Below are 25,884 nucleotides of genomic sequence, written 5' to 3'. Positions count from 1 at the left end.
CAGAGACAGATCCAAAGGGCGAGCACAAGGCTAACCACAAATATTGAGAAACTGGGACAAATGTCACTTTTCTATCCCATAGAGCTGGCAATTTATTGTTTATATGTATTATTATATTTTTCTTTATTTTTACCACTTTTATTTTACTAGTATTTTTTTATTTCTCTTCCTTATGTTTAGTTATCCTTGTTTTATTTCTGTACTTAAATGCATTGTTTGACTGGTTTTCCTTATTCTCCCTTTATTATATATTAATTTTCCTTCTTTCACTTCAATGCTGTTCCAATCACACACACACACACACACACACACACACACACACACACATCTTGATTGGGTACTTTTGATTCTGGTTATCAAAATCATTTATTTCTTGTCATGTTATTGCTGTTCCGGTAATATTATAAACAATTGTCATTCCATACAATTATACATACCACACAGCAACCCTCCCTGATCTTACCCCACTTCACTTTAATCCTGAGAATTATTATTGTTGTGGTTAACTCTATTCTCTCTCACACTATGCCTACATTCTATCCTTTAACTATATATCATCATCTATCCTTGCACAAGCCATGTTTTCTGGATTCAGCTCATAATCCTCTTCCCCTCTAACAAGAGTTTTATCTCTCTTTCACCTTTTATAAAAAGTGGCTAGTTGAGTGAAATATCACAGTTAACTCTATACTTACCCAAAGAATCTCTTATCTCTTCTCCACTTGCTGGTTCATTAAATCCCATAAAATACTGTCCCACTATCTTAATCCATTTTACCTACTCCCTACCACTGATAATATACAAGAATAGGTGGGAGCTGTGAACATTAGGATACTTGCTGGAGGAGAGAAACCATCAACAAAGGAACCACCTAAGGTAGAAACCCATGTACAACAAGAGAGACCACACAAAGAGAAGAAAGTGCAATCCTAGAGTGTCCAGACAAGAAGACCAAAGAGACCACAACACTGAACCCCATAGAATCCCTACTATAAAATTTCACCCTACAAAGACAGCTAGTGAAGCAAAGCATCAGGAAATGAAGAGATAAACAAAAAAAAAAAAGAGTCAACTAAAATGGAGAGACAAAAGAATACATCCAATCAAAAGGAATGGAAGAGTCCCCACTAAAAGAACTAAAAGAAATGGAGGTAACCAAACTATCAGATATAGAATTCAAAATAATGGTTACAAAGATGCTGAAGGAACTCACAAACAACTACAAGGACCTGAGTGAGAATTACAACACTAAGAAAAAGAAAATAGAAACTATAAACGACAAGAAGGAAGAAATGGACAAGAAAATCTTGGAAATAAAAAAAAAACACACTAGGAGGAATTAAAAGCAGGCTGGATGAAGCAGAGGATCAAATCAGTGAGCTGGAGGACAAGGTAGAAAAGAACACCCAGAAAGAGCAAGAAACGGAAAGTAGACTCCAAAAGAACAAACAGGTGATAAGTGAGCTGCAAGACAACATGAAAGGTAATAATATTGGTATAATAAGGATTCCAGAAGGAGAAGAAGAAGAGCAAGGAATAGAAAACCTGTTTGAAAAAGTAATGATGGAGAACTTCCCTAATTTGATGAGAGAAAAAGTCATACAAATCCAGGAAACACAGAGTCCCAATCAAGAGGAACCCAAAGAGGCCCACTTCAAGACACATCTTAACTAAAATGACAAAATTTGAAGATAAAGAGAGAATCCTAAAGTCAGTAGGGAGCCTCGATGAGACCAGAAGCTGGCTTCTCAAAGACAATGTTCCAAGACAAATGAGAATGTCAACAAATATTACAAGCAACAAAAACCAAAGACCTGCAACCAAGAATACTTTATCAAGCAATGCTCTCAATTAAAATGGAGGTCCAAATAAGGAGTTTCCTAGACAAAAGAAGTCTAAAAGAATACACCTTTACCAAAGCACCTCTGCAAGATATGATAAATGGTCTGCTTTAAGAAAAGGAAGAAAAACAATGAGAGAGAAACACAGGTATGAAAAATGGCAAAGGATAAGTACCTATCAATAATAACCTTAAACATAAATGGATTAAGTGTCCCAATTGAAAGACATAGAATAGCTGAATGGATAAGAAAGCATGACCCACACATATGCGGTCTACACAGACCCACCTCAGAACAAAAGACCTATACAAACTGAAAGTGAAGGGCTGGAAACAAATATTCTTTAAAAAATGGAAAGGAGAAAAGAGCCAGGATAGCAATAATCATATCAGACAATACAGACTTTGAAAAAGGGCCATAATAAGAGACCCAGAAGGTCACTTCATAATACCCAAAGGAATAATCCATCAAGAAGATATAAACATTGTGAATATACATGCACCCAACATAGGAGCACCCAAATACATAAAGAAAATCATAGAGGATTTCAAAAAGATACAGACAGCAACACACTTATACTAGGGGATTTCAACAAACCAGTGTCAAAAATGGGTAGATCTTTAAAACAAATTATCAACAAAGATAATGTGGCATTGAACAATGTCCTAGATCAAATGGACTAAACTGATATACATGTAGAGCTTTTCATTCCAAAGAAGCAAAATGCATATTCTTTTCAAAAGCACATGGAACATTTTCAGTTAGACCACTTGATAGGACACACAAAAAGCCTCAACAAATTCATGAATATTGAAATCATTTCAGGCATTATCTCTGACCAAAAGGCTGTGAAACTAGAAACCTACCTCAAGAAAAAAAAAACTAAAAATCACTCAAACTCATGGAGATTCAATAGTGTGCTGTTAAGCAATGAATGGGTCAAGAATGAGACCAAGGAAGAAATCACAATTTTTCTGGAAGCAAGTGAAAATGAATTTACCACAACCCAAAATTTATGTGACACAGTGAATACAGTCCTGGGATGGAAGTTCATAGTGATACAGGTCTACCTAAAAAGATAGAAACATTTCAAATAAACAACCTAACCCTATGCCTACAAGAACTTGAGGAACAACAACAAAGATAGCCCAGAGCAAGTAGAAGGATGGAAATAACCAAGATCAAAGCTTAATTAAACAACATAGAGACTAAAAACACAATTCTAAGGATCAATAAATCCAGGAGCTGATTCTTTCAAAACATAAAATTGGCAAGCCTTTAATCAGATTCATCAAGAAAAAAAAAAGGATCCAAATAAACACAATGAGAAATGAAGGAGGAGAGATTACAACTTATACCACAGAAATACAAAGAATTCTAAGAAATTGTTATGAATAACTATGTACCAAGAAATTTCAAAACCTAGGTGAATATACAATTTTCTAGAAAAATATAATCCTCCAAAACTGAATGAAGAAGAAGCAGGAAGCCTGAACAGGCCTATAACACCTGATGAAGTTGAAGCAGTAATCAAAAAACTCCCAACACACAAAAGCCCTGGACCAGAGAGGTTCACAGGAGAATTCTACAAAGCATTTAAGGAAGAAATAACCCCTATCATTCACAAATTATTCCAAAAATTTCAAGAAGATGGAATAGTCCCAAACGCTTTTATGAAGCCAGCATGATCCTAATCCCAAAACCAGATAGACATAAGAAAGAAAATGTCAGGCCAATATTGCTGATGACCATAGGCGCTAAAATCCTCAACAAATATTAGCAAACTGCATCCATAAATACAGTAAAAATATCACACACCATGATCAAGTGGGATTCATCCCAAGGATGCATGGATGGCACAATATTCACACATCAATAAATGTAATACATCACATAAACAAAAAGAAAGACCAAAATGGCAAGATCATATTGATAGATGTGAAAAAAGCATTTGATAAAGTACAACCCCCAATATGATAAACACACACACACACACACACACACACACACACACACACTCATCAAAGAGGGAATAGAGGCAGCATCACTCAAAATAATAAAGGGAATATACTACAGACCTAGAACAAACATCATACTCAATGTGGAAAAACTAAAAACTTTCCCACTAAGTTCAGAAACAAGACAAGATTGTCCACTTTCACCAGTTCTATTCAACATATTATTGGAAGTCCTAGCCTCAGCAATCAGACAAGAAAAGGAAATAAAAGGCATCCAAATTGGAAAAGAGGAAACAAAACACTCATTGTTTGCAGATGACATGATAGTGTACAAAGAAAATTCTATAGACTCCACCAAAAAACTGCTCAGCCTAATAAGTGAATTTGGCAAAACAGCAGGATACAAAGTCAATATTCAGAGATCAGAAGCATTTTTGTCAACCAACAGTGAAATATCAGAAACAGAAATCAGGATAATAATCTCATTCATATAGCAACAAGGAAAATTAAATTCCTGGGAATAAACCTAACCAAGGAGGTTAAAACCTGTACTCAGAAAACTACACAACACTGAAGAAAGTAATTAAGTAAGACATAAACAAATGGAACCATTTATTGTGTTCATGGATCAAAAGACTTACCATCATCAAAATGTCCATACTACCCAAAGCAATTTATAGATTCAATGCAATGCTTATTAAAGAACCAATGACATATTTCACAGATATAGATCAAATACTGCAAAAATTTATATGGAACCATAATCAACCACAAACAGCTGAAGCAATTTTTAGAAAGAGGAACAAAATAAGAGGGATCACATTACCTGATACAAAACTGTATTACAAATCCACTGTAATCAAAACAGTTTCTTACTTGGCATAACAACAGACGCATGGACAAATGAGACAGAATAGAGAGCTCATAAATAAACCCAAGGCTCTATGGTCAATTAATATTTGACAAGGGGGCAGGAGCATAAAATGGATCAAATGTAGCCTCTTCAACAAATGGTGTTGGGAGAGCTGGACAGCTACATGCAAAAAAATGAAACTTGATCACCAACTTACACCATACACAAAAATAAATTCAAGGTGGATACAAGACTTAAATATAAGTCATGACACCATAAGAATCCCAGAGGAGAACATAGGCAGGAAAATCTCAGGTATTTTATGCAGCAACATTTTTACTGATATGTCCCCTAGAGCAAGGGACATAAAGAAAAGAATAAACAAGTGGGATCTCATCAAAATAAAAAGCTTCTGCTCGGCTAAAGAAAACAGCATTAAAATGAAAAGAGAACCAAATGTATGCGAAAACATATTTTCCAATGATAACTCAGACAAGGGTTTAATCTACAAAATATATCAAGAACTCACACAACTGCATTCTAATAAAACAAGCAACCCAATTAAGAAATTGGCAAAGGACATATATAGACACTTCTCCAACATGGACATTCAGAGGGTCCAGAGACATATGTAAAGATGCTCAGTATCACTAGTCATCAGAGAGATGCAAATTAAAACTACAATGAGATACCACCTCACACCTTTGAGAATGGCCATCATAAACAAAGCAACAAACAATTATTGGAGAGGTTGTGGAGAAAAAGGAATCCTACTGCACTGTTGATGGGAATGCAGACTGGTACAACTATTATGGAAACCAGTATGGAATTTCCTCATAGAACTAAAAATGGAATGACCTTTGACCTGGAAAATCCACTGCTAGGATTATATCTTAAGAACCCTGAAACACCAACCCATAAGAACCTATGCAACCCAGTGTTCATAGCAGCACAATTTACAATATCAAGTGCTAGAAGCAACCTAGGACCCATCAGTAAATGAATGAATCAAACAACAATAGTATATTTACACAATGGAATTCTACACAACAGAAAGATAGAAGGAGCTTCTACCCCTTGTGACAGTGTGGACAGAACTGGAGAGCATTATGCTAAGTGAAATAAGCCAGAAGGTGAAAGACAAATACCATTAGATCTCACCTTTAACTGGAACCTAATCAACAAATAGAACAAGCAAGCAAAATATAACCAAAAACATCAAAATGAGAACAGGCTGACAGTGACCAGAGAGAAAAGGTGAGTGGATATGGGAGGAAAGAGTGAAGGGTTTACAGGAACAACTACAAAGGATACATGGACAGTAACAAGAGGGAGTGGAAACAAGGAAGGAGGTGGGGAAGCCTGGCGTGGTCGGGAGGGGTGCGGGAGGAAAGGCAGAAAACTTTACTTGAACAACAATTTAAAAAAAGAGCTTTGAAACAGTAAAGCTAAGCATTATAAAAAATTAAAATAAAATAACATTTTGTGACCCATTCTATGCCACTGAAATGTGCTGCCAGTGGTGACTGTCTTTCTAAAAGAAATCTCTGGAGTTGCTCTTGTAACTCAAAAACTCCAGTGATCTACCTTTAGAAAGCCATCTCACTTCTGTGTGTAAGAGAAGGCATGTGTGGTCCACATCCATCTCCTCACAGAGCTACATGAACACATGTGAGTTAACACATGTACTTTAATATGGCTTATCATTTTAAAAACACCCTGGAAAATGTTCTTAAGTCCAGGTGACATTTTTCAGCTAGCCAGAATTTCTCTACAGATGACACAGTGTGTAGACTCACATTCAGAAGCTACTTCTCTGACCAGAGTTGTGAAACCAGAAAGCCAGCTAGTCATGGAAGCCCCTATGTCCATGCCTATACTGACACAAAATGACCGATTCAGTTTTCCTGACATGTAATCATTCAACTTGAATAGTTCTGCAGCTGTGGTGTTGGTTGGCAACATAAATGCCCATAATGTATCCTCATGCACATCCTCCTGAAAAATATACTGCATGAAAACAAGCATTGTTGCCTTCTTGTCAACATTTGTAGACTCATCAACCTGGATTGCATACCATGGTGACTCATTAATCCTCTCTGACAATTGTGCGCCTATATCCTCTGGTATTTCATCAACTCTTCTAGTTATGGCGCTAGCTAAAAGAGGAACACGTGCCAACTTTTGAACTGCAGCCTCTGCTAAAATTTCATGACAAATGTCCTTAGCAGTAGGCAGGATCAGCTCTTTGCCAACAGTAAAGGGCTCATCAGCTTTAGCAATGCTGTTAGTCACTAAGAAAGGTGCTCTCAGTGCAGATACAGATGAGGAAGTGGTGGCCTTCAATAATTGCTCCTGTTCATGTTTAAGTGTTTTTTTCTTTTGAAAAACTCCAAAGGCATGTCTTCTAGTGTAGGGTGCTTAGCCTCCATACTAAGTGAAGCAGTTTTGAAGGTTTCATAGCTTTGTTACAGAGCCAGTCACCACATGTTATATAAAGTGGCTTCGAGAATATGAATCACCTTTTGCAATGAACCCATAATTTAAGTAGGACTCTTGGTATTTTCTTTTAAATGCAGCTTTCTTTTTGTTGTAAGTCTGAGAGTCTTCTGTTGTCTCATCATTGAGTCTCTCCCCCTTTTCAAAGAAGTCCTCCAGCAATGTTTATTTTTTACCCATTGTGGCTAAGGTTAGCTTGTGGGTTTACCAAAACTGTGACCAAGACTAGTGCACAGTGCGAGAAAGAGGCACAGGTGGAAGTGGTGAATGAAATAATGCATGTGCTATGCACATACTGAAATAGATATTGGATTCTGATTAAATCCTGCCACCAAAGGCAGCTTAATTGTCACTTGCCACTCACTAATAGGGTTTTGATATAAGTCTGCAAGTAATTGATTCATTATGGTCTCTATGCCGTCAAACCTCTTTGCAAATGACAATCTCTATTTGCAGCTGCTCCCCATCACTAGCATCACTGCCTCAGCTCCACCTCAGATCATCAAGCATTAGATTCGCATAAGGAGTGTGCAGCCTAGATCCCTCATATGTATAGTTCACAGTAGGGTTCAAGCTTCATTGAGATTTTAATGCTACTGCTGTTCTGACAGGAGGTGGAGCTCAGGTGATAATGCAAACATTGGGGAGTAGCTGCAAATACAGATGAAGCTTCACTTTCTTGCCCACCACTCACCTCTTGTTGTGCAGTCTGGTTCCTAAAAGGCTACAGACTGGTACTGGTCTGTGGCCCAGGGTTTGGAGACCCTTGCCCTAGTGCACTGTTGATGGGAATGCAGATTCATGAAGCCACTGTAGAAAGCAGCATGGAGGTTTCTTAACAAATTAAGAATGGAACTGCCTTATGACCTAGCAGTTCTAATTCTGGGTATATAGCAAAAGAAATACAAAACACTTTCAAAAAAATATATGCACCTCTATGTTCATTTCAGTGTTATTTACAATAACTAAGATATGGAAGCAACTCAAGTATCCATTAATATATGAGTGGATCAAAAAACAGTGGCATGTACATATATACAGTGGAATATTCTTGGTCATAAAAAATGAAATCTTACCATTTGCAGCAGCATAGATCAGCACTAATCAACTTTTTTGGCACTAAGTACTAGATTTGTGGAAGATGATTTCTCCATGTACCAGGGTGGGGAAGTGCTGGAGACAGGAGTGTGGAGCTCAGGCAATAATGTGAGCAAAGCTTCACTTGCTCTCCGGCCATGAGCCTCTTGCTGTGCAGCCCAGTTCCTAACAGGCCATGGACCATGCTGGTCTATGGATGAAGGGTTGGGGACACCTGGTATAGATGGACATAGAGGGCATTATACTCAGTGAAATAAGTCAGACATGTGAAGACAAATAACATATGATCTCACCTTTATGTGGAATCTATAGAACAATATAAGCCAACAAATAAAATTGAAACAGATTCACAGATACTGATGGTTGTCAGAGGGCTGGGGATTAGAAGTGTAGGTGATAAAGGTGAAGAGTTGAAGAAATACAAGTTTGTAGCTGCAAAATAGTTACAAGAATGTAAAGTACAGCATAGAAAACATAGTCAATAATACCATAACAACTGTATGGTACCAGGTGGGTACTGGTAATATTGGGAAGAATACTTGGTAAAGTATATGATTATCTAATCACTATGCTGTACACCAGAAACTAATACAAAATAGTATTGAATTTAAACTGTCCTTGAAACATAAAATTAAAAAGAGAGAGAGAATCAGGCTCAGACAGACAAAGAAACTTATACATAGTTATACAGCAAGTATATGTTAGTGCTGTAATTTGAATATAGGATTTTTAAATAAAAATTCTGCTTTTCCAGCTCTGACTTGTGTAGCCCAGTGGACTGAGTGCTGGCCTGCAAACCAAAAGGTCACTGGTTTGATTCCCAGTCAGGGCACATGCCTGTGTTGCAGGCCAGGTCCCTAGTAGGGGGCATGCAAGAGGCAACCACACATTGATGTTTCTCTCCATCTCTTTCTCCCTACCTTCCCCTGTCTCAAACAAACAAACAAGCTCTTTTAAAAAATATTGTTGTTTATATTGATGTTAGTTCAGGTCAGAAAATTAGTTACATATGAGAACATTTAGTTCTAGGAAAGCAAATAAGAACAGCAGAAAATTATGATGTCCATCACAGTCAAATCCTGTGTCCCTGTACACTTCTTAAGTTCTGTGATATTTTCTGATATTCTATTATGATTATCTATATTCTAATGTGATTATCTTCTTTTTTAATGACAGCATTATAATATCCATATTTAACATTTTCCATCTAGTTATGGTATGGAACCATGGAGAATTGCCTATCCATTGGTTTTACTATATCAATGGATAAATGTCTCCCACACAACATCTCCTTCACATATTATTTGTATATTTATTTTGAACATATGTATACTTATACCTTTTTCTGTCTCTCTCTCACACACACACATACATGCACCAAATAAATAATGCATTGAGAGTGATAAATAGAGATCACAGAGACTAATGAGCTGGCATAGAAAAATTTTGAAATGAGTAATTTTTTTCAGTATAGGCTACTTTTTTGTAAATAATTGGATTCAGGTATTTATATGAGCCATCACACCCCTTGAGCTTTCACAGATTTTTCTGTCAATAACTCTTATAAAATGGAAATGATAAAAATGGTAAATGACACTGTGCTTTAATAAACAACCCCATGAAAAAATCCCACTGTGGAAAGAGAAATGTTAAGTTACAAAACAAAATAAGAATCTCAAATCAGGTTCTGTAGAAAGAAAGGGCAGTAAATCATAATATTAGCAAAATCCATTGAGCAACAGCATGAATGGTAGTTGATTTGTTGTTCTCTTTCAAGCTTTCAGCCCTTAGAAAGGAGAGACAATGAGGCAATTACCCTCTTCCACAATCCTGAACTGTAACACTTCTGCTCCAGCTCCTTGGGACTGGTGTAATTTATTCATGCAGGAGTGCATTTATGTATCAGCTTGTAGATTTGGTTTTTCTTCATTATTAGATTAATGGTTTTATAAGCACATATTCATCTGGGGAAAAGAATGATAGGAAGGAAAGAAATAAAGGGAAGTAGGAAGGAAGAGAGGAAGGATGAAAAGAAGAAACTGATTTAATAAATAGTATTATTGTAAATGAGAGAAGCTTAGTAGAGCCTAAAAACTTTAAAGCCTCCCCAAAACTTTAAAGCCTTCAGAAGTGGTAACAGAGTGTTTTCTAATGCTAAGAATGTGCTTGTGATGAACATCAAGTGACATAAGACTCAGACATTTTATGAATTGTCTTGTTACTAACAAGGTTTGAGCACTTTCTTTATCTTTTGTAAGTTGAAGTGCTTTTTTGTTTGTTTGTTTCCCACAAAGGCATTTTACACATCAATTGTTTTCTATTTGGAGAACTCTTATTTAATTATTCATTCTATAAGAAAAAGCATCATGTTTTACAAGGAAATTTATCTATTTTTTTTTTTTGCTTAAGAAAGCAAGAACCAGAAGGGAGATTCCTTTTTTAATTATTTTAGCTCTACTTACATAGGTGATTGTGAAACCCAATATTTTGCTTTAGCTCTAGATATTTTTTTATATTTTTAAATATTAAGAGACAAGGACACACTCATAGGTGTCCTTTAGGGGTAACATGTACAAATGAGGACTAAACTGTAGTTTAAATTATGAACTATTTAGAAAATTTTAATAGATTTTATTTTTAGAGAAGTTTTAGAATCACAGCAAAATTGAACAGAAGGTCCAGAGATTTCCCATATACTCCTTACCTCCACACATGCATAGCTTTATCCATTATCAACATTCACTACCAGAGTAGTACAGTTGTTACAATCAATTAATCTACATTATCACATTATCACCCCAAGTCCATAGTTTACATCAGGCTTCACTCTTTGTGTTGTACATCACGGATATGAACAAATTAATAATGACATGTATCCATCATTACAGTATTATAGAGTATTTTCACTACCTTAAATCCTCTGTGCTCTTCCTAGAAATTGTGATGCAAATTATAGGCAGCACAGAGGATTTACCATAGAATAACTAACTGTAGGGGAGATCTAAGCTAAAGAAGAACCCCTGCTTCTTTTCTGACATACTGAACAGTTAGCTGTCTTCACAGGCCATTTTTACTTACCCTTTTTCTTTGAGAAAAACAGAGTGGAACTGACAAAAAACAACCTCCTTTAGTCTGGATTCACAGTCTCATGCTCATTTTCAACCATCTCTGAGGACTTCTAAACAAACAGTTTCTTGTATTTGGCACTACTGCCCCAGGCTTTTGTACTACACTATTGGATGTTCCCAATTCCTCTTAATATTTGACCTTTGCAGGGTGAAGAAAAACAGAGGTAATTGGAGTCTTCCCATCCTTCCAAATACAGTGAAAAGTTTTCATAAATCATTTTTAACAGCAATGCAATCTCAACTACTACTCACATCTTCCACATCATCTTTAGGAATAGATAAGTTCATTATTATTAACTATACAAAACAACACTGTTTGCAAGCCCAGGGTCATAAAAGGAATTTACTGAAGTCTAAATATCATGTTACTATGTTACAAAATATACCCAAGGGGGAGTGTATGATATACTATTACTGAAAGGACCCCCCACTAGATTTGCTTATGCCTGCCACCAAAGGAAAGATGTCTCTCAATGCCAGAGATTTGTGAAAAGGAAAGGAAATGTTTATTTAAAGCTATACAGACTTAGAGTAGTGACTTAATGTCTTCATTAAAATATTGCAGTCCTTTAGGATAACCACAGATGCATGCAGTCCTTCCTTTTCCCTCAGCCCTATCCTAATCTGGTGCACCGTATCTCAGGAAAAGAAGTAGAAGTCCATGATTTGGCTCGCAGCACCATCAGCTGTGTCGCCGCCACAATCTCCAGTTAATCCAAAGTTATGTGGCACCCTCTCATGGCCCACCAGCAAGAGTCCTTTCACCCCTTTTCTTCCAGGCAAAGTCTCTCCTGCTTCCTAAGTCACGTGGCAAAAGGGAGCACCCCAAAGCCACGTGGTCCTCACTCTCGCCAAAGCTGTGGGGTTCCCAATCTGCCAAAACTGTGTGGTTCTCTCCTCGCATGGCTGCTACACTGGATTTAACCCCCCATGTCAATCTTCCTCTGCAGCCCCATTTCCGACTCCTCCTGCAATCAGTTACACCTGCCAGCATTCCTGTTTTCTTCCAGCTTTACTGGGCTGCCATTGTAAGTCTGGGCAGGTGTGGCCCCATGGCATGGAGCCAGTCTTCTCCAAGCTCTCACACCCATTGGTACTGTAACCAGGGGGAGCTGCCTCCAGTTACATCTTGGATGTAAGTCACTCCCATCACCTTGGCTCAAAGCATGGTCACAGCTATTTAACATATCTATGAAACTAGTTAAAGGTTACAGATATGTTAAATGAGCCTGCCAGAGGTTAGCTGCAAAGCTGTTCCTGTACAAAATAGCTCTAAATGGCCCTGCTCCATGTGTCCCTTCCCCCAACTCAAACCTGTGGGGTGGAGGTGGGAGGACATCCTATATATTGTTCTAATATTTCCTGGACACCTTGCATTCTGGACCCCATTCCAAATCCCTAATGGGGACCCCCTCTTGGCTGCACCCTGTTACAAATATGCAAGTAAACATGCCCAATACACAGAAAAATGGTCTATATTCTCATTTTTTAAATCTTTTTACTGTTCACTCTTATAATCTAGGTAACATTTGAAAATATATGAACAGTTAAAGAAGATTTGGTCAGCTAATACAGACATATGTATATATTAAGGAAATTATGTGTGAGAGAAAAAGATGTACTGATAGAAGCAGAACTCCAGTGACACAGAGAAAGATGAGACAGCAATAAGTTCAAAATCAAATTTCAATGTAGCCAAAGGCCATAGTTCACTCCTCCTGTTCTCCTCCACCATTTTTAAATTTATTGTCCTAAAAATCACACTCTTAGACTTAGAAAAAAGGTGGAAACAAAATTGAAAAAAATTAGAAATCTTCTAAGAGCTCTCAACAGTCTTTTAAAAGTCAAGTTTCCATTTCAGATACAATCAGACTGAGCCCAAAACACTACATTACTCCATATAGCTGTATGAAAAAGAAACATGATTTACTTACACATGACTGCAAGAAAAATAAAACCTTTAATTAAAGCATTAGAGATTTTTTTTTCATAGCCTCTGTGGAGGCCACATACTGTAGTATTGTCAAAAATGATGTCTTTTGTTCTTTTACCAAAAAGGAGGTAGGTTAAATTTAACCTAAAATTGGAGATTTATGCTTGGTTGAGAAAATGTCTATCTGTGAGAATGCCCAGTGAGCTATGATGAACACAGAAACCACTTTTCTCTGCAGCAACCTGGACTGGAGAATGAAGGGCTATAATCTGGGCTAGTCTACAAAAAGAACACCTGAGACATTCTTCAGGATAACTTCAATCTTAAGATTTCAGGGAGATAAACATATTAGTGAGTGGCCAGATGCTTGTGTTGAAAGCCAGATTTCCTTTGCTTTCCAAGTAATCTGTCTTTATTTGAACAACTGACAAATACTTCTCTGACAACTATTGGGGAATTTCTGGAAGCATTTATAAGTGACACATTTTATTCATCAAGAAATTAATGGATGATATCATGATTTCCAAACTAAGATTACTTACAGGAAACCACAATGAAGGAGATGGAATTTGCTCTCTCTGTAAACATTTCCTTTCCTTTCCTTTCCTTTCCTTTCCTTTCATTTCATTTCATTTCATTTCATTTCTTTTCTTCCTTTTCCTTTCTTTCCTCACAAGGCTTTCTTTTCTTAAGGCAATACAAAACCCAACATGCCTTGTAAAAAAGGCTGTGAAAAGGGTTGGGGATTACTTTTCATAAGGAAAAAATGTAGAGGATCTTACAGGTGACAAAATAAGTAATGAGACATGCCAGGCTGCATTATTACTTCTTCAAAATTCTATTTTTTAAGATTTTATTTATTTATTTTTAGACAGAGGGGAAAGGGGAGAGAAAGGGAGGGAGAGAAACATCAATGTGTGGTTGCCTCTTGTGTGCCCCCTACTGGAGACCTGGCCTGCAACCCAGGCATGTCCCCTGACCAGGAATGGAACTGGTGACCCTTTGGTTCACAGGCCAGCACTCAATCCACTGAGCCACACCAGCCAGGGCAAAATTCTTAAACTGTATATTGGACAAACAATAAAAATAAACTATTTTTGATGAGACAAATAATCTCCTTTGTGGAAAAAAATAACTTCTTTCAGGTATATTTCTTTTTTATTGTTGTTCAGTTATAGTTTTCCTGCCTTTTTTCCCATTAGCCTCCCCCATCCCATCCCCCCACTGCCACAGTCAATCTCCCCAATTGTCCATGCCTGTGAGCCCTCTATTCATGTTCCTTTGCTTGCCCCTTCCCCTTTTTTGCCTATTACCCCCTTTCCCCTTCTGATCACTCAGTTTGTTCTTTATTCCCAAGTTGCTTTGAATAGTATGTGATTTTTTTTTTGCTGATTAGAGAGGTATAAGTTCCTAAAATTTTGGAAGTAGAAGCAATCTAATTGACATTAGTTCAAAATAATTGGATTCTACAATATTATTTCAAATTTTGGTCCAATAAAAAGGAAATGTATGGAAAATAGAACAGTATGAATTGTTAATTAAATTGGTTATTTTGTCAAAGTCCCATACACCAGTTGCTACAGTGGGGTATGGGCTTTTATTTCCTGGTAATAGTAGTGGAGAGCTTTGTTCTTAAGCTTCTTAATTACAAGTAAACGGGGCTCCTTGGAGAAATGGCTGGTTCTAGGATTGGGTCACAAAAAGTACTAAATGAGCCTGGAACATCTTGCTATGCAAAACAGTAAGGAAATGCTAAAAAATATTGGGAACTTATTGAAATAAAACATTGGAACCGATTTGAAGGATCTCCCAATGCCCAATGTTGGGACATTTTAAGCAATAAAATATGTAATGATAGTCATAAAATATAAAATGTAGAGTAAAATAAACATCCAGGAGTCCATACAGATAAATGTGATCAATGAAATTAAAATAAATGGGAAAGAAAAGAAAGCTCTTCTTATGTATTCTAATTGATAAGTGGAAACGGCATAATGGAACTAGAAAACTGTCATTTGGTATATCATGAATACCATAGACCAGAATTATCAGTATGTGCTAAAATTAGTAGACAAAAATATAATGATAAAAGATATTTGTGTAATATTTATGAATTACAAAGAGTAAAATAGTAACTTTACATTGGAGAAATCTGAGACACCACCTTAACTAAGCAACCAAAATTAAAATTACCATATTAAGACATATCAATATCATATGCCTTCTGCTATGATGCATGGAGAACACTGTCTTAACTCTTGTGGTATTACTTAAAAGGCATATCCTGACTATAAAGATAAGGAAATATTCAACAAACCCAAATTAAGGAATATTTTACAAAATAACTGGACAGTTTCTTTAAAACGTCAAAGTCATTTTTATGGACTGAATTGTAAACCCCTATCCCAATTTCATATGTTGATGTTTTAAGCCCAAGTGCCCCATATTGTGACTGTTCTAGAGTGGCAATTAAAATGAAATGAAGTTTTACTGGTGAGTTCTTATTTAATATAAATGGCATCCTTAAAAGAAGAGATAGAACACATAGAGGGAACAGGGGGAAAACCATGTGAAGACACTGGAAAAGGATGGTCAAATACAAACCTAGAATAAATGGCTCAGTAGACACCTACCCTAACAACACCTTGATCACAGACACCTAGGCTTCAGAACCATGGGAAAATAAATGTCAATTGTATAAGCCATTGCAGCCTGTAGTACTTTGTTAAGGCAGCATTCACAAATTAATACAGTAATGAAACACAAATTGAGACTGAGAAATTGTCCCCTATTGTAGGAAACTAAAATCATAACTAAAGGCAATTTGAAATGATAGATTGGATCCTAAACATAAAATATACATTAGTGGCCTAATTGGCCATAGTTAAATAAGGTTGTAGATTAGTGAACTGTACTGTATTTGTATCAATTTCCAGATTTTATAAGTATATTGTAGTTATGTAAGATAATGAAGTTTGGGAAAGCTGGATGGAGGGTATACAGGGATCTTTGTACTATTTTTCAAATTTTGAAAGTCTGAGAATATTATAAAATAGAAAGTCAAACATTAAAGAGTGCAATAATAAAATATTCTAAAAAAGTATGTTCTTTTCAAATATTGCTTGAAAGATGTTTGTTGGAAAAATGTAATTTTGTGATTTTGACACTTGGTTTCTGTCACATTCTTGAAAAAAATTATCTGTTTTCTTTGATCAGTTCCTCTCTGAAGTCCTTATTTTCCAAGCTGGAATGATTATTTTATCATATCTCTACAGAGGAAAAATCTTTATATCTTACATTTCATTGTACATTTAAATAAATTCCTTTAAGCTTATTTAGTTGATATCCATGGAGTACAGCCAAATGAGTATAAGTTTATTACAAACTAAGTTACGATTATTGAGCACTAGGTATGCCTCCTCAAAATTTCATTTAAAAATATTTATTAAACATTTAATATGTTCAAGCCTTTGTGTATGGAAAGACAAGGGATTTTTTACAGCCTATAGTAATTTACAAGCTAGGAAGTAAGAGAGAGAAAAAAGGAGGGAAGACAAATTAAATTCTATTGCATATCTACTGGATAGATAAACACTATTAGGTAGACACTAAGAACTTCAATTTTACAGATGTGAAAAGTAAAATTCAGGGAAATTTCCTAATGAAAATAAATATGAGTTGGCCCTTAAAGGAAGTTAAAATTGGGCCATGGTTAAGAGAGAACTTGCATTCCAGGGAAAGCATGTGCAATGACTTGGAGGCATTATGATCATGATGTGTTTCTTAAGAATATCAATATCACTTTAAGTATAGAATTTTTGTAGGTTAGTCATAGGTGATGAAAGATGTGTCCATAAGCAGCATCTTGCAACAGGATATTGTATGCTATCATAAGAAACTTAAACTTTGCCCTAATATGACTGAGTGTAATTTAAGAATGTTAAACTGAGGAAGAAAAAATATTGGTTATGAAAACATGAATATTTTTTGAATTTAGATTCTCAGTATTTTCCTTTTTCTAAAGTGATACAAGAACCAAGGAGCTCCTTTGAAAATCTCTACATGTAAATTCAAATTGGCATTTTCTTACTAAATTTGGTTTCATTCAGTTTCTAACATAAATTTCAATTAGAAAGACATAGATATGACTTGTAAAACAGATCATTTCATTAAAAAAAGATGTTCTACTTTGTCATTACCTATTGGATAATCTACATACAAGTTCACTCTTGCCTGCTCCATGCCATACAGGGATCCTATAGCCAGACTTTAAAACAAGTTCTAAAGAAACTCACACCAGTTAATAATAGTAGTAAAAAAAAACACAAATAGTTCTTACTCTGGGATATTTGTTAGACCTATAAAATTGGAAGCATATTTTTATGGTATATGTACATTTTTTTTCTGGATGAGACTCAATAATCTTTTTTTTAAGTTTTCTTTTTATTATTATTATTTTTCTAATCATTGTTCAAACACAGTTTTCTCCTTTTTACTCCCAATCCAGTCCCCCCTCCCCCTCCCCACTTCCCTCCCATTACCACCCTCCCCTTAGTCTATGACCATGTGTCCTTTAAGTTTGTTCCTGTGAACCCTTCCCACTGTCCCCTTAAATTCCCTCTTCTCTCCCCTCTGGTCACCATCAGCCTGTCCTCTATTTCAGTGTCTTTGGTTATATTTTGATTGTTTCTTTGTTTTGTTATTTACGTTCCTGTTAAAGGTGAGATCATATGGTATTTGTCTTTCACTGCCTGGCTTGTTTCGCTTAGCATAATGTTTTCCAGCTCCATCCACGCTGTTGCAAAGGGTAGGAGCTCCTTCTTTCTTTCTGCTGCACAGAATTCCATTGTGTAAATGTACCATAGTTTTGGGATCCATTCATTTACTGATGGGCATATTAGTTGCTTCCAGCATCTAGCTATTGTAAATTGTGCTGCTATGAACATTGGGAGGCATAGGTTGTTTTGAATTGGTGTTTTAGTATTCTTAGGATAGAGACCCAGCAGTGGAATTGCGGGGAAAAAGGCAGATCCATTTTCAGTTTTCTGAGGAAGTTCCATACTGCTTTCCATAGTGGTTGTACCAGTCTGCAGTCCCACCAACAGTGCACTAGGGTCCCCTTTTCTCCACAACCTCTCCAACACTTGTCGTTTGTTGCTTTGTTTATGATGGCCATTCTGTCTGGTGTGAAGTGGTATCTCATTGTGGTTTTAATTTGCATCTCTCTGATAGCTAGCGATATTGAACATCGTTTCATGTGTCTTTGGATTTTCTGTATGTCCTCCTTGGAGAAGTGTCTGTTCAAGACCTTTGCCCACTTTTTAATTGGATTCCTTGTCTTCTTAGATTGGAGTCATGTAAGTTCTCTATATATTTTGGAGATTAAACCCTTGTCTGAGGTGTCATTGGCAAATATGTTTTCCCATACAGTTGGTTATCTTTTAATTTTGATACTGTTTTCTTTAGCTGTGCAGAAGCTTTTAATTTTGATGAGGTCCCATTTGTTTATTCTTTCCTTTATGTCCCTTGCTCTAGGGGACACGTCAGTAAAAAAGTTTCTTCATGAAATATCTGAGATTTTCTACCTACGTTCTCCTCTAGGACTTTAATGGTCTCATGTTTTATATTTAAGTCTTTTATCCACCTTGAATTTATTTTTGTATATGGTGTAAGTTGGTGCTCAACCTTCATTTTTTTGCACGTGGCTGTCCAGTTCTCCCAACACCATTTGTTGAAGAGGCTATTTTTATTGCATTTTATGTTGCTGCCTCCTTTGTCAAATATTAATTGACCACAGAGACTTGGGCTTATTTCTGGGCTCTCTGTTCTGTTCCATTGGTCTATGTGCCTGTTTTTATGCCAGTACCAGGCTGTTTTGATTACAGTAGCCTTGTAATATAGTTTAGTGTCGGGTATTGTGATCCCTCCTACTTTACTCTTCTTTCTCAATATTGCAGCAGCTATTCTGGGTCGTTTATAATTCCATATTTCTTAATTCCAAATTTTAATTCCATATTTTATAATTCCAAATTTTTGAAGTGTTTGTTCTATGTCTGTGAAATATGCCATTAGTACTTTAATAGGAATTGCATTGAATGTGTAAATTGCTTTGGGTAGTATGGACATTTTGATCATATTAATTCTTCCAATCCATGAACACGGTGTATGTTTCCATTTGTTTGTGTCTTCCTTGATTTCTTTCTTCAGTGTTGTGTAGTTTTTTGAATACAGGTCTTTTACCTCTTTGGTTAGGTTTATTCCTAGATATTTTATTTTTCTTTTTGCTATTTCAAATGGGATATTTTCCTTGATCTCTGCTTCTGCTGTTTCATTGTTCGTGTACAGAAATGCCTTTGATTTCTGGATATTGACTTGTATCCCACTGTTTTGCCAAATTCATTTATTAGGTCAAGCAGTTTTTTGGTAGAGTCAATAGGATTTTTGTTGTATACCATCATGTCATCTGCAAACAGTGACAGTTTTTTTCCTCCTTTCCGATTTGGATGCCTTTCATTTCTTTTTCTTGTCTGATTGCTGTGGCTAAAACTTCCAGTACTATATTGAATAGAAGTGGTGAAAGTGGACAGCCTTTTCTGGTTCCTGATCTTAATGGAAAAGGTTTTAATTTTTGCCCATTGAGTATGATGTTGGCTGTAGGTCTCTCATATGTGGCCTTTATTATGTTGAGGAATGCTCCCTCTATTCCCACTTTGCTGAGTGTTTTTATCATAAATGGGTGCTGTACCTTATCAAATGCTTTTTCTGCAACAATTGATATGATCATGCGGTTTTTGTCTTTGCTTTTGTATGATGTATTACATTTACTGACTTGCGAATATTGAACCATCCTTGCATCCCTGGAATGAATCCCACTTGGTCATGGTGTATAATCTTTTTAATGTATTGTTGGATGCAGTTTGCCAGTGTTTTGTTGAGGATTTTAGCGTCAATGTTCATCAGTGATATTGGCCTGAAGTTTTCTTTCTTTGTTGTGTCTTTATCTGGTTTTGGAATTAGGATGATGTTGGCCTCATAAAAAGAGTTTGGGAGACTCCCATCGTTTTGGATTTTTTGGAATAGTCTGTGAAGGATAGGGGTTAGCTCTTCCTTAAATGCTTTGTAGAATTCTCCTGTGAAACCATCTGGTCCTGGGCTTTTGTGTGTTGAGAGTTTTTTGATTACTGCTTCAATTTCTTTTGTTGTTGTTATTGGTTTGTTCAGGTTTTTTGATTATTTTTTATTGAGTTTTGGAAGATTATATTTTTCTAGAAAGTTGTCCATTTCATCTAGGTTTTCAAATTTCTTGGCATACAGCTCTTTGTAGTAATTTCTTACAATCCTTTGTATTTCTGTGGTATCTGTTGTAATCTCTCCTCTTTCATTTCTGATTGTGTTTATTTGGGGTTTCTCTCTTTTTTTCTTGATGAGTCTGCTTAAAGGCTTGTCGGTTTTGTTTATCTTTTCAAAGAACCAGCTCTTGGGTTCATTGATCCTTAGAATTGTGCTTTTAGTCTCTATGTCATTTAATTCTGCTCTGATCTTGGTTATTTCCTTCCTTCTGCTTGCTCTCAGCTGCCTTTGTTGTTGTTCCTCGAGTTCTTGTAGACATAGGGTTAGGTTGTTTGTTTGGAATGTTTCTAAACTTTTTAGGTAGGCCTGTATCACTATGAACTTCCCTCTCAGGACTGCCTTGGCTGTGTCCCATAAGTTTTGGGTTGTTGTGAGTTCGTTTTCATTTGTTTCCAGAAACGTTTTGATTTATTCCCTAATATCATTCTTGTCCCATTCATTGTTTAATAGCATGCTATTTAATCTCCATGATTTTGAGTGTTTTTGTTTTTTTTTCTTGGGGTTGGTTTCTAGCTTCAGTCCCTTGTGGTCTGAGAAAATGCTTGGTATGATTTCAATTTTCTTGAAATTCTTGAGGCTTGTTTTGTGTCCTATCATGTGGTCTATCTTTGAGAATGTTCCATGTACATTTGAAAATAAGGTATATTTAGCTTCTTTTGGATGGAGGGCTCTGTATATATCAGTAAAGTCCATTTCATCAAGGGTATTGTGCAATGCCACAATGTCTTTGTTGATATTTTGTTTAAAAGATCTGTCCATTTTTGATAGTGGGGTGTTAAAATCTCCCACAATAATTGTGTTGCTGTCCATATCTTTCTTGAAGTCCTCTAAGATATTCGTTATGTATTTCGGTGCTCCTATGTTGGGTGCATATATATTTACAATATTTATGTCTTCTTGATGGATTCTTCCCTTGAGTATTATGAAGTGACCTTCTGGGTCTCTCTTTATGGCCCTTTTTTGGAAGTCTATTTTGTCTGATATGAGTATTGCTACCCCGGCTTTTTTTCCCTGTCCATTTGCTTGGAAGATTTGTTTCCTGCCCTTCACTTTCAGCCTGCGTAGTTCTTTTATCCTGAGGTGGGTCTCTTGTAGACAGCAGATATGTGGGTCATTTTTTCTTATCCATTCAGCTATTCTGCGTCTTTTGATTGGAGCATTTAATCCATTTACGTTTAAGGTTATTATTGATAGGTACTTATTCATTTTCTTTTATGTAGGAGTGTTCCTCTCTCTCTCTCTCTCTCTCTCTCTCTCTCTCTCTCTCTCTGTCTCTCTGTCTCTCTCTCTGTCTCTCTCTCTCTCTCTCTCTCTCTCTCTCTCTCTCTCTCTCTCTCTCTCTCTCTCTCTCTCTCTCTCTTCCTTCCCTTCCTTAAAGCAGTCCCTTTAGGATCTCTTGCAGAGCTGGTTTGGTCGAGGTGTATTCTTTTAGACTTCTTTTGTCTGGGAAGCTTCTTATTTGGCCTTCTATCTTGATCGCGAGCCTTGCTGGATATAGTAGCCTTGGTTGCAGACCTCTGGTTCTCATTACCTGGAGTATTTCTTGCTATTCTCTTCTGGCTTGAAGTGTTTCCATTGAGAAGTCAGCTGTTAGCCTTATTGGGGCTCCCTTGTATGTTACTTCCTTCTTCTCCCTTGCTGCCTTTAAGATTCTCTCTTTGTCTTGAAATTTTGCCATTTTAATTATGATGTGCCTTGCGGTGGGTCTCTTTGGGTTCCTCTTGATTGGGATTCTCTCTGTTTCCTGGATTTGTGTGACTTTTTCTCTCCTCAAATTAGGGAAGTTCTCCTTCATTACTTGTTCAACTAGGTTTTTGATCCCTTGCTCTTCTTCTTCTCCTTCTGGTATCCCTATTATACGGATATTATTACGTTTCATATTGTCTTGCATTTCTCTTAATCCCTCCTCATTCTTTCTGAGCCTCTTTTTCTTTTCTTGCTCTTTCTGGATGCTGTTTTCTACTTTGTCCTCCAGCTCGCTAATCCGATTTTCTGCTTCATCAGTCCTGCTTTTCATTCCTTCTACTGTGTTCTTCAGTTCAGAAATTGTATTCTTCATTTCCTCTTGACCTTTGTTGAGAGTTTCTATTTCCTTTTTCATGTTTATATAGTTTGCAGTGAGATTGATGTAGTTTCCCTCTAATTTCTGAAAGCTCATTGTGAGTTCGTTGAACTTCCTGGTAATCATTGTTTTGAACTCACTATCTGATAGTTGAGTTGCCTCTATTTCATTTAGCATTTTTCCTGAGGCTTCCTCGTTTCTCTTCAGTTGGGGGTTGTTTCTTTGTTTTCTCATTGTTTGTGGGTTTCTTCTTTTTTTCTTCTTGTTTGTTAATTTGAACTGTTCTGATTCCCTGTAATTATGGTGTGAACTTCTGTGGTAGAATATTTGTGTGTTTCAGTGGTGCAATCTCCTTCGTGTATCCTGGTGTTCACAGCTTCCCCTACTCTTTTTTGGGATCAGTTGGAGGAGTAAGGCAAAATGGTTTAAAACTGCAAGACAGTATACTATGATATTTACTTTAGCAGCCAGTAGAGAAGAGATGGGTTATCCTTTGGCTCCTTATAGTGTAACCGTGATCCTCCACCCCACTATCCACGTTTTAGAAAGGATGGAAAGAAGGTAAGACTCTTATTGAGGCCGAGAGGATTGTTAGTTGGATCTAGAACGCTGTGAGGCTGTGGGAGGTCAGCTTCTAAGGTAGGGTTGGACTAAAAATTAGTATGTAGGAGTAGTGAGTAAAAGAATAGAGACAACCCCTACAATAGTATAGTTCAGAAAATTGCAAAGTGGGCTGAGATCAGGTAGGGGTATTGAGAAGCATTTACAATTGTATAGACTAGATCTTACTAGCAGTAATAGTAAAGTGACAGTCTTGTGGCAGAATCGATGAGGTCTAGATAACAAGAATAAAGAGTATAGAACCTTGAGAGGTGTATTAATGGAACACAGATGAAGGATAGTAACTTATCAATACCTTGTGACTGAGATACCAGGGGGAACCTATCAAATGACAGTATAACCAGCCAAGCAAATAAGATTATACAGAAAGAAAAAGAATACCCAAATATTATTAAAATAAAAAAAGTGAGAAAAGTGAGAAAAGGATAATACAAATTTACAGTAACTTGCAAGATTAAAAAAAAATAAGAAAGAAAAGCAGAATACGTGGTGCAGGAGAGATAAATTTGGAGTGGAAAGAATAATATTAGGTTGAATGGAAGAGAAACATAAGGGATTGCGAGATAAAAATAATAATTGAAAAAAAAGTCACATAAAACACAAGATAAAATCAATCAACCAACAACAGCCAGAGAAACCAAACAAAACCAAACAAAACAACAACAAAAACAAACAAACAAACAAACAAAAACCTCTTGTTGGTTTCTAACTGGCCAGACCAGTTTTTCTGATCTTGCTAGCTTCAGCTGCCTGAGGGGCCTTTGAAATGCTTCTCTCTCTCACAACCAGATCTCTGCAAGTTTGTCAGGTACCCTGCGCGCTCCTGAAAACACTGGCGCAGGAGAGTCAGTCTTCCCGACGATGGTGCGCGAGCCCAGCCAGTTCCAGCTCCGTGTTCCCTGCCGAACCGCTCTCCAACCTGATGTTGGCGCCTTTCCCGGCTCCCCCAGTTGGGATGGCTGGAAATCTCTGAGCCACCACTGCAGGAACACACCCAGCACCACGTCCCTCCCCGGCAGCGCGAGATTCCGGGATTGCAGCGCGAGATTCCGGCCTCCCTGTCGGGCGTGAGCCCGGCAAGGACGGCTCGTGCTCTCTACCAATCTGCACTGCCACCGGGCTAGAGATGCCCCTGGTCCTGTAGGCTAGAGGCTCTCACTTCTCCTCGGTCTCTGGGCGAGTGTTCATATTCCCTGGGCGATTTTTTCTCAGTCCAACTGGCCAATCTCTTCCTTCTAGCAACCTGTTCTCCCCTGGAGTTCGAGACTCAATGATCTTAAGAAAGATTTTTAAAGTTGTTACTCCCAAAATTTACAAAACCACTGTGAAGTCAGTTTGAAATTCCTTTGGTTACAAAATAATATTATTAGTTTCAATTCAAGTTTTCTACTGTAATTTGCAGAAGGACTTATGTCTATGTATCTATGTATATTAGTTCACAATTGAGTCATAAGTTATCTATATCACTGTGATGAAATGCAGTAGATGGTTTTGTTACAACAAAGTACCTTTAGCTTATATTCTGATTAGAACATAATTTTAAAAATTAAATAAACAAGGCCAAATGATGCCTAGATCTAACTTACTACACTATTCCATGTGTGTTTTGACATTATTATGTGCACCCATAGTTATGGTTAAACAATTTTTTAAACCACATATAATAATGGTAAACATAGACAGAAAATAATGTCACATTGATTATCATCATTACTGTTGCTTACAGAAAACTTAGGGTAGGTTAAAAGTTTCTGTCACTCTGTATAATATGCTAGTTTTTATAAGGAAGAAGGTGAAATTGAAAACATACATATATTTTCAAAATATTCATAGATGGTTAAATCATAATCTGTGAAATTGGTCACCATAAGCCACGTGTGTGGGAATTTAGTGTGAAATTAAAGGGGAAAATAGTCATTGAGATATTTTATGTATATAAAAACAAAACCAAAGAAATTAGAATGGGGGAAAAACTCCCTAAAACTCAACGCATATAGAAAAAATGTACACAGCTATATTTTACAGAAATAACACATTCAACATTTTAAAACAGTACTTTGACTACATACTTTCAAACTAAGAAGAATGAAAAAAACTTCAGTCCTGAAGATTGTGGCAAGGTAAGTGGAAGCTGAACCCATTTGCCCCTGCATCTAACTCAGACACCTAGATGATCTTCTGATGAACAGAGGGAACAGTCAACAGAATCCCAGCTAATATGAAGTTTGGAAGCTAAAGTTTGCAGAGGAGTTTAAAAATGGACAGTAAGGAGATTTTGTAGGCCAATGGGAGGATTCCTGAGCCCTGACTCAGAGACTGAGGTTGCCCTAGCAGCTTGGGAGAGCGGGGTCAGTGATTGTGACTTTGCAGCTCCCTCCCCTCCCAAACTTTTGAGTTCACAGAGCAGTGCCAGGCAAGACCTGGATGCTTAAAGTCACTGGGGGTAGAGGGGATAAAGACAAAGTAAGAGACACAGGGGTGATAGTGTGTACCAGCTGGGACTGTGATCACCGGCTGGGACAGTACCAGACAAATTGAGGA

This window comes from Phyllostomus hastatus, unplaced genomic scaffold (genome assembly GCF_019186645.2).
Source record: "Phyllostomus hastatus isolate PE091 unplaced genomic scaffold, TTU_PhHast_1.1 phas_scaffold_28, whole genome shotgun sequence".
Lineage (NCBI taxonomy): Eukaryota > Metazoa > Chordata > Mammalia > Chiroptera > Phyllostomidae > Phyllostomus > Phyllostomus hastatus.
Note: the sequence above shows the minus strand (reverse complement) of the source record.